The sequence below is a fragment of the Dreissena polymorpha genome, chromosome 3 (assembly GCF_020536995.1).
Source record: "Dreissena polymorpha isolate Duluth1 chromosome 3, UMN_Dpol_1.0, whole genome shotgun sequence".
NCBI lineage: Eukaryota > Metazoa > Mollusca > Bivalvia > Myida > Dreissenidae > Dreissena > Dreissena polymorpha.
The window spans coordinates 113,236,690-113,246,753 of record NC_068357.1 but is presented as its reverse complement, the minus strand read 5'-3'; positions in this window follow the sequence as shown (position 1 = coordinate 113,246,753).

Here is a 10,064-nt window from a genome sequence, read left to right as displayed (position 1 = left end):
ATGAGCTTGTCCGGGCTTCATTGTCAGATTTTAAAAACATTTGGCACATTTGTTCACCATCATTAGACGGTGTGTTGCGCGAAAGAATTACGTCGATATCTCCAAGGTCAAGGTCACACATTGAGTTCAAAGGTAAAAAATGGCCATAAATGAGCTTGTTCGGGCCATATCTATGTCATTCATTGTGAGATTTTAAAATCATTTGGCACATTTGTTCACCATCAATGTGCAATTATTATTGTCAGTATTTTTAGCAAACAATAGATCTTGCATGTTTATTTGTAAGAAGTAGAGACACGAACGTACGTTATGTTCCCAGACATTATCTTAAAAAAAAATGCAAACACCTGTTTCAATGAAACCAATTTTGAGTCTTATATTTTTCAGGATCTGTATAAACACGCAGGTAAGCATTATAATACGTCGATACATGACAACGACTTATAAGCACATTAGTGATACACAATTATTTCATACGGCTCATGTATTCTTATAAATGGAATACGTTGGCCTACTTTGTATTGCCAATATAGCTCCACGCCATCGTTAATCAGCAGATAAACGTAATGCACGTCATTGAAAACATGTAAGTCTTGCACTGGGAAAACAGGGCTTAAATAATGTTTTTCAATGTTCAGTTCTCACAGGTTAATTAGGGACGACACTTTCCGCTTTTATGTTGTATTTCGTTTGGAGGAAATATATTGTGAGCGAGAAACAAACTCATGCGGAAAGTGACGTCTCTGATTAGCCTGTGCGGACTGCCAGGTGAAAAAAATAATTAAGCCCCGTTTTTCCAGACCAAGACCAAAATTGTTGTTTTTTGCATTTTCCGAGAGCGGTTGTCTTGATCTGCTTATTTCTGTGAGTGTGACTTATTGTGTTTCATCTTGTGTGCACTTGAAGGTCAATGAGTTATCGTTATGGTTACGTCATCCTTTGTGCGGGATAACCAGTCAATTATCATCGGCAACCTGCAAAGCTAATCACGTTTATGGGCAACCTTACTCAGCCCTTGTCCTTTGTTATCTGGCAGTTATCTTTATATGAAATGAGATATTGCATTACTGGTAAGGAATGCTATTGTGCATTTCCTTCGGCATTTAATGCGGACAACATGATGATAAATGCGTTCTTCTTAATTTATACTTATTATTGGACTTGCTCATACAAACGAAAGACACACATGGATAATTCAGTATGGCGCACACACATTTTATTGGCCGAAGCACTTGTGGAAATTATGTCTAAATGTCTTTATTTATAACCTGGGAACATGTAAATGTTGCCTTTGGAATTTGGTTTTGTCATCAAATAAATACATATGTAGTGTCAAATCAAATAATAAATAAATATAATGCTATTATCAATGATTGCAAAACTTTGTTGATAATCTTGTGAATAATTCAGGAAACTAAGTTAACATGTCGTCTGCGTTTTGCGTCGCTGTCGACTCCGTGACCTCAATGTCCTTTTATTTCTTAAGGCGCATTATTCCGAAACAGTCGTACAAATCATAACTAACTTATATTTTATCATCATACCGTACGCAATATGCAGCGTGAGTAGATTGTATATGCTGTTTCAACATATTTTGCATAAGTTTAACAATCGAGTACGATTCAGCAAAGAATAATGCACACGCAAATGTACAGAAACATAAAATCTAGTTTGAAACGTGAGGACTTTTATTAGTTGTGACATTGTGGAGTTGTTTTGTTTTTTTAAGTATATCGAGGTTTTATGCCTGTCTTGGTCATATTTTCTATGTAAACTCAATTCAATTCAATTCAAATTTATTCAGGTACAAGATCAAGGTACAAAATAACAATAATACAGATAAGAACCTATAATAAAACAAAAATGGTAAAGAAATAACAGTGCACAAATGAATATTGATCTTGCAGACCTGGGATAACCCAATAAAGTACAAGTACTTATTTCCATTTGGGTCCCTTATCTTAAGCAAACAAGAAGTACAATGTTACAATATACAGAAGTGAAAAAAAAACACAAAACTTGTGTGAACAAGTTTTTAAGACACCATCTCAAAAAAATACAAATTTGGAAACGCAAGGCAGATAAAGGACGGTCTCACACGCGCACCCATATTATACCTTGCTGTCAATAATATTTAAGCACATAACACTCTTTATTAAAAATAGATCATTGTATAAAAATTAATATAATATAAGAACTAGACGATATAGTAATCCTGCACCTGAATATTTATCACAGAAAAACGAACTAAAAATAGCAATAAATACATACTATACAACATTCAATAATAAATAGAATCAGAGTTTTCTCTATCACATGTTTAAGTACCGTTTAACCTTAAGTTGGAACCCCTGCTTAGATTTGATCGCTTTGATGTTATTTGGCAAGGCATTCCAGTTATACATGGCCGTGGAATAAAAAGTTCCAGATTCAGAGCTAGACGATAGTGGGACTTTCAAGTTATATGTACTAAATCTTGTTCTGGAGTGAAAAGATGATACTCTTACAAATCCATTTTCAAGATATTTGGGTGCCTTACCATTGTAGATATTAAAAACATGATTTTACCTGAGCTGGCGAGCTCTATCATTGACCTTGAGCATCTGAACTGACTCGAGCTCGTTACAAGTAACGCTAGTTCTTGACGGAAGGTCTAATAAAAATCTAATGACCTTGTTTTGCGCCACTTGTAATTTGCCCTGAAATTTCTTTGTTAGTCCAGCATACCAAGATGAACAAGTGTAATCGAAGTGACATTGTACCAATGCATTTGTAAGTGTTTGTTTGGTCTGGAGACTGAGGTTTTTACAGTGTCTATATAAAAATTTCACTCTAGAGTTGACCCTTTTGACTATATTGTCTATAATTGCTTCACACTTTAAAGTGCAATCAATATTTAGGCCTAGGTATTTTACTTGGTCCTGAGATGGTATCGTGTGACCATTACAGCTTACATGGAAATTTCGAATTTTCTTTAATTTCCTTGCAGACCCAAAAAGCATACATTCGGTCTTGCCTAAATGTAGGGATAACTTATTATCGATTAACCAAGTGGAACAATTTTCCATAACCCGAGAAAGTTTATTTGAGATGGTCGCAGGATCTTTATGTGCAAACAAGCTGTCGTCTGCGTACAAGATGAGTTTGCAGTCAGTGTCTATACATGTGGGCATGTCATTCACGTAGCATAGGAAGAGCAAGGGGCCAAGAATGCTTCCTTGAGGAACTCCACATGTAACTTTAAGGCTGTTTGAAGACACCTTGTTAGTGTGTACTAGTTGTGTACGGTCAGTCAGATAGGACTTAAACCAATCAATAGATTCCACTCCTAACGCTTGTAGTTTATTATACAGTATTGAATGGTCTACCGTATCAAATGCTTTCTGTAGATCGAGAAGTACCATCCCAGTATAAAGACCCATAGCATTATTACCTTTTATAAAGTCAAGAAGATGAATTAAACATGTGTCTGTTGAATATTTTGACCTAAATCCTGACTGGAATTCATACAGAAGGGAATGTACGGTTAAGAATTCTGATAGCTGGTTGTATATAGATCTTTCTAGTATCTTTGAGATTACACTAAGAATACTAACCTTCCTATAGTTGCCGACTTCGAAAGGACTTGACTTTTTGTATATTGGAGTAACACGAGCTGCTTTCATATCATCAGGAACCACGCCTGAGTCAATGGACATGTTAACAATGAAAGTGACTGGGATTTGAGTACAGAAGCACCATCTTTCACAAATCTAGCAGGGATTCCATCTAACCCTGTACTCTTTGACGCATTTAACTTGCACAACTCCTTATATACAAATTCTTCTGAAACATGCTTTATTCTAAAAATAGTATTTTCAGATTTCTTTTTACAATAATTACTTTTAAAAATATCATTTCCTGTAGTAAAAATATTTTTGGCACTAGGTAGTTTGTCAACTAGACTTGAGGCTACTGTCGTGAAAAACGTATTGAAATGATTGGCAACTGTAGACATGGCATATTTCATCGTTAATATTGAGAACAATATTAGAACTGGATTTGGTTTTAGTTATTTAACCCAGTCCCTTTGAGTCATGTTTATGTTCCTCAACTTTATTTGAGAAGTACTCAGCTTTGGTTGATTTTACTAAATACTGGAGTCTATTTCTATACATAGTGAAAATCGCAAAGTTATCGTTAGTGCGAGTGTTCTTGAAATTATATAATGCAGTATCCCGGAGTTTAATGAGCTCAATAATTTCAGACGTCATCCAAGGTTCACTACGCTGTTTAAGCCAAATCTCTTTTACCGGAGCCACAGTGTCAAGTATAGACATAAAAATAGTTTGAAATGCTGCCCATGCAGTGTTTACACATGACGCGTTAAAACATTTGCTCCAATCTGCCGCGGTGAGACGCTGAATAAAGTCGTCTTTGTTATACGACTTGGTTGATCGAATTTTTACGGTTTTGTGTTTATTAAAGACGCCTCTTACCGATCTACGTGTACAGAAAGTCATGAAATGGTCGCTTACACCTATTAGAATAATACCGGATTGAGATATATTATCTTTATTGCTGCATACAATATGATCGATCAAACTTTTTGATGTCTGTGATACACGCGTAGGTTCTGTAATAATCTGATCAAGATTAAAAATTCGCAAAATATTTACATATGCGCGAAAGAGTAAACTTTTCTTATTTAGATAGCAAATATTAAAGTCACCCAAGAGTATAGTTTCACAATCAGATCGAAGAAGACTACGTCGGTTTTGTTATTATCTCTGCCCAATCCTCGTCCAATAAAAGTCTTCGATTTGTTAACTACGTAGCCATTGTCAATTTGTCACAATCCATCTGTCATGACATCATCAACGTCGTCTCTATGTCATCTGCATTGGCATTTTCTATATCTCTTTGTCACTTCATCATTAACACCGTCTCTATATCAACTGCATCGGCATTGTCTAGATCTATCTGTCATAAACATTTATGAAAACGTCTCTATTTAAAATGCCTCACAATTGTCTTAAACCCTTCGATATTACATCATTAACTCCGTCTCTATGTACACTATGTCAACATCGTCTAAACCACTTGATCGTGGCATCATTAAAGGCACTTATGTAAACTGCGTCGCAGAGGTCTCAATCCCTCTGTCATTACATCTGTTTTTGTCTCTACAGAGGCTGCTTCGCATCGTCTCATTCATTATATGGTAATAGTAAAACCTTATGAACGCTCTAGAAGTGATGATAAATGCTAAGCACATTTGCCACAATAATACATCGGCTGAGTTTGAAACTAGGTCTCATGGTCAATCTTATAATATAAGGTAATTTGGGTCAAACTGGAAAGCTTGTTAACACTCTCAATCTCACATCTACATGTATTTCACAATTATAAAACTTGGTCAGAATAATACGGATAATCCCAAAACTGGGCAACAATGGGTCAAATACTAGGAAACAAATTCAAATTAAAGAAAAAGCTTGTGAACTATCAAGATTCCACATGTACAGCCAAATTTATCTTTATGAAACTTGGTTTTAAAAAAGTGATATTTAGAGTTCCAAACTGGGTCACTGGGGGTTAAAAATCGACTTTGTTACTGATTCATTTGGTGGCAGAAACCATGTCACTAGGACTAATAAAAGAAAACGCCTGTGAGGCCACACTTATTGCCAATTCTTCGTGAAACTTGAAGTTAACATTTGAGTCGTGTTTTGAGAAAACTGGGCTTAATGCATGTGCGAACAGGCTAACCAGGGACGTCACTTTCCGCCTAAAAGATTTTTGCTAAGAAGAGACTTTCTTTAAACAGAAAATATCATAAAAGCGGACAGTGTTGTCCGTGATTAGCCTGTCCGGACTGCACAGACTAATCTGGGACGACACCTTACGCACATGCATTAAGCCCAGTTTTATCGGAACAAGGCTCATTTGGTCTAATTATTTCATCGCAGAGTTAGATCTGATTCCAGTCCATTTAAATAACATGGCTGCCATTGCGCTTCCTTATCTGGCTGTAGTACTAACATTATGGCACTATAGAAATCGCATTTGTAACAAACTCATCGCGAAGGATGCTTAGAATATTTACAAAATGTGTTGTTAATTATGATATATGGAATGAGTTTTAAAATGATTGTGATTTGTTCTAAAACATGGTTGCCTGGTGTTGAGGAAGTTTCATTGCAAAACCTAGTAAACACTACTTGCTCAATATCTTGGGGTCACATGTGAGTACCTAAGGGCTTTGGGCCCTCTTGCGAGTTTATTATTAGGAAGGGGTACACTTGGGGCTGTCGAGGTCAATGCGTAGTCCGTTTCGCTACGACGTCGGGTATATGTTTTACTACGAAAACATTGTTTAAATACACATGACATCGAGAACCGATTAGACAAAAATTGTGTATAAACAGGTAAGATTATGCTTTTCTAATAACAAAACTCTGAATTTAAGCACAATGACATTTCATAGGTCTGTTACATCAAATTATAATCCAAGATGTGTCTGGTTTATGCGGTTAAACATGAAATATACCGCTGATTGATCAAACCGAAGTCAAGTTTCACTTAAAATGCAATTAAATGTTTGCAATTGTGTTTTTATTTGACATAATTTTACAATTTCCTTATTGATCTATGTATCGTTAAGGCACTGGTGTGTTAAGAAATGTGTAGGGTGACCCAGTTATCAGAAATAAAGGCTAAATATTATTATCATAAGCATGATCATGTCTCTGACAGTATACGTATATGCCTCGCTACGACAACGCTTTAGCGTGTATGCGTTTCTCACAGAAGACGCATTGGTGATCTCTCGAAGGCAAAATAAAGAAAAGTTTGTTTTTTAATACAGAGTCATGGAGTGGCTGGATGTTTCCTTTCAGGAAGAGGTAGTAACAACGGCAGAACATGACCCGAAGCGCACAATCGACATGGTTACATTATTATTATATAATTAAATTCACGACTAGGCAAAATGAAACGATTAAAATCGAAAATCCACATATAAGATGACAGTTGAGAGTCGAGAACCTAATGTCGTCGGTCTCAATAAAAATGACGCATCTTCACCTTGTGACAATCCCTTATACGTTCATTTTGATAGAGACCGACGATAGGTTTTCAGCATACGGTACTCTTTATCAAATAACATTCGATTCTCGTTATCCCCAACTCGCTTATCTCGAAACTCTGCTTATGTCAAAGTGAATCCCATGTCCCAACTTCCCATGTCCCAACTTCCCATGTCCCAACGTCGAACATTATTGATCTCATACGGATTTGATTTTTACATTGTATTTATCAAAGCGATTTTCTTGAAAATCGGTTATCGTCAACTAATTTTGAGATGAATTTCATGTTTGTATACATAGTTTTACCTGTAAAATCGACACCTGTAACAGAAATCTGCAATTGCCTAATCAATATATTGTTGTAAAGGTGTGGCAGTGGGTTTCTGTCACAGGTTATTGTTTACTGCGTACATGACGGTCGGTAAATTTACCTCGTGTTACAATGCGGTTAAGGCCCAGTCTCACTGTGATGCCGGTGGAGCCCCAGTGCGTGATCAGGCATCTACCGGGATGTAGTATTAAAATGTTTAATACCTCCGGGATGAACCGGGAGTCACCAGGTAGGACCGGCAACGACCGGCGTGGCACCGGGAACAACCGGGACTGCACCGGGAACAACACACCCCGGCAGAGCTATGGCAACGCCCCGGTGGAGCCCCGGTGAATGCCGGCATAGTCTCTTTATAGCTACGTTACATAAGTAAACCGGTGCTCTGACGGTGCCGTCCCGGTTGTTCCCGGTGCAGTCCCGATTGTTTCCAGTGCCAAGCCGGTCATTGCCGGTAACTCCTGGTTCATCCCGGAGGTATTAAACATTTGAATACTTTCCCGGTGGAGCCCCGGTTGTCCCCGGTTAAACCAGGGCGTTGCCGCAGCTCTGCCGGGGTTGTCAACCTTTTCGTTTGGATGTTCATGCGCACAGTGAAGCACGGCATATTTTGCACTGGGAAATGGCAGTCTGCAGTAACTGCAAACTGCATGTGATATGTCCTGAAATGGATACAGAAACTTCGTTGAGCAACCTATACATTATATTTGTAATTCGTTGTGCAAACAATACATACTCTGTGCGAAACCTATACATAAAGCGACTTGTAATTTCCTTCGAAATAAAGCATTTGAATAATTAAAATACATGATCGTAACCTGTTTTGTACTTTAAAATGTGTAATGTACACTGAATCAAAGTAACATGTAGTTGTATTTAATTTAAGTTAATTGGCTATTTTAACAGAATAACCACCTTATGCATTGCTTCAAATCAAAATATTTCGATTTTAGCTCAAAATAAACTTAAAGGTTGCAACTACGCGCATTTTTTATTAGTTTGTTATTGAAAATAAGTACCTACCATTACTGGATGTTCCGTGCTCTAATCCATAAACACCAGAAAAGATGAAACTCACCTGATTAAGGATGTTCGATCGTTTTGTGAAAATTTTCAAAATATCCGGAATGCTATAATTTTTTGTATAGTGATTAAAGAATCTGTATCTGAAATTAATATAAAATAAAAAAGAGAGGTCACCGTGAATAATTTTGAGATAACGAAGGTTTTTAAATGCCATGTGCGTTTGAAAAAAGGTCATTTTTGCGGGGCATAAATTTGGGGGTACGGTAAAATGTTTTTGTGTAATACATTTAAAATGGCATAATAGTATTGAGATTGCATTAGATTAGCAACTGTAACATGTGTATTATCATAGTGAACAGTTTTAAAACCAAAAATTATGGAAATCGTAAAAAATAATGAGAAACAAGTATGACTAGTTTTTTGTTTGTTTTGAATTTTTTATTGCACAGTTCAAAATAGATAACATGCAACACAGATACATATTTCTGTTGAAGTAATATTCATATTCATTTGAAGTTCTCAATAATTAAAGTAAACTAGCTAAGCATTAAAATGAAGTAAAGAAATTGATAGGTCACCGTGGATTTTTTTTTTGCTATAGACATTTTAATATGGACGTAATTTCAAAAATACAATGACTAACATTGTAATAGTAATTAAAACATATCTATATAATAACTGCTCCATAAGACATTATCTTAAAAAAAATGCAAACACCTGTTTCAATGAAACCAATTTTGAGTCTTATATTTTTCAGGATCTGTATAAACACGCAGGTAAGCATTATAATACGTCGATACATGACAACGACTTATAAGCACATTAGTGATACACAATTATTTCATACGGCTCATGTATTCTTATAAATGGAATACGTTGGCCTACTTTGTATTGCCAATATAGCTCCACGCCATCGTTAATCAGCAGATAAACGTAATGCACGTCATTGAAAACATGTAAGTCTTGCACTGGGAAAACAGGGCTTAAATAATGTTTTTCAATGTTCAGTTCTCACAGGTTAATTAGGGACGACACTTTCCGCTTTTATGTTGTATTTCGTTTGGAGGAAATATATTGTGAGCGAGAAACAAACTCATGCGGAAAGTGACGTCTCTGATTAGCCTGTGCGGACTGCCAGGTGAAAAAAATAATTAAGCCCCGTTTTTCCAGACCAAGACCAAAATTGTTGTTTTTTGCATTTTCCGAGAGCGGTTGTCTTGATCTGCTTATTTCTGTGAGTGTGACTTATTGTGTTTCATCTTGTGTGCACTTGAAGGTCAATGAGTTATCGTTATGGTTACGTCATCCTTTGTGCGGGATAACCAGTCAATTATCATCGGCAACCTGCAAAGCTAATCACGTTTATGGGCAACCTTACTCAGCCCTTGTCCTTTGTTATCTGGCAGTTATCTTTATATGAAATGAGATATTGCATTACTGGTAAGGAATGCTATTGTGCATTTCCTTCGGCATTTAATGCGGACAACATGATGATAAATGCGTTCTTCTTAATTTATACTTATTATTGGACTTGCTCATACAAACGAAAGACACACATGGATAATTCAGTATGGCGCACACACATTTTATTGGCCGAAGCACTTGTGGAAATTATGTCTAAATGTCTTTATTTATAACCT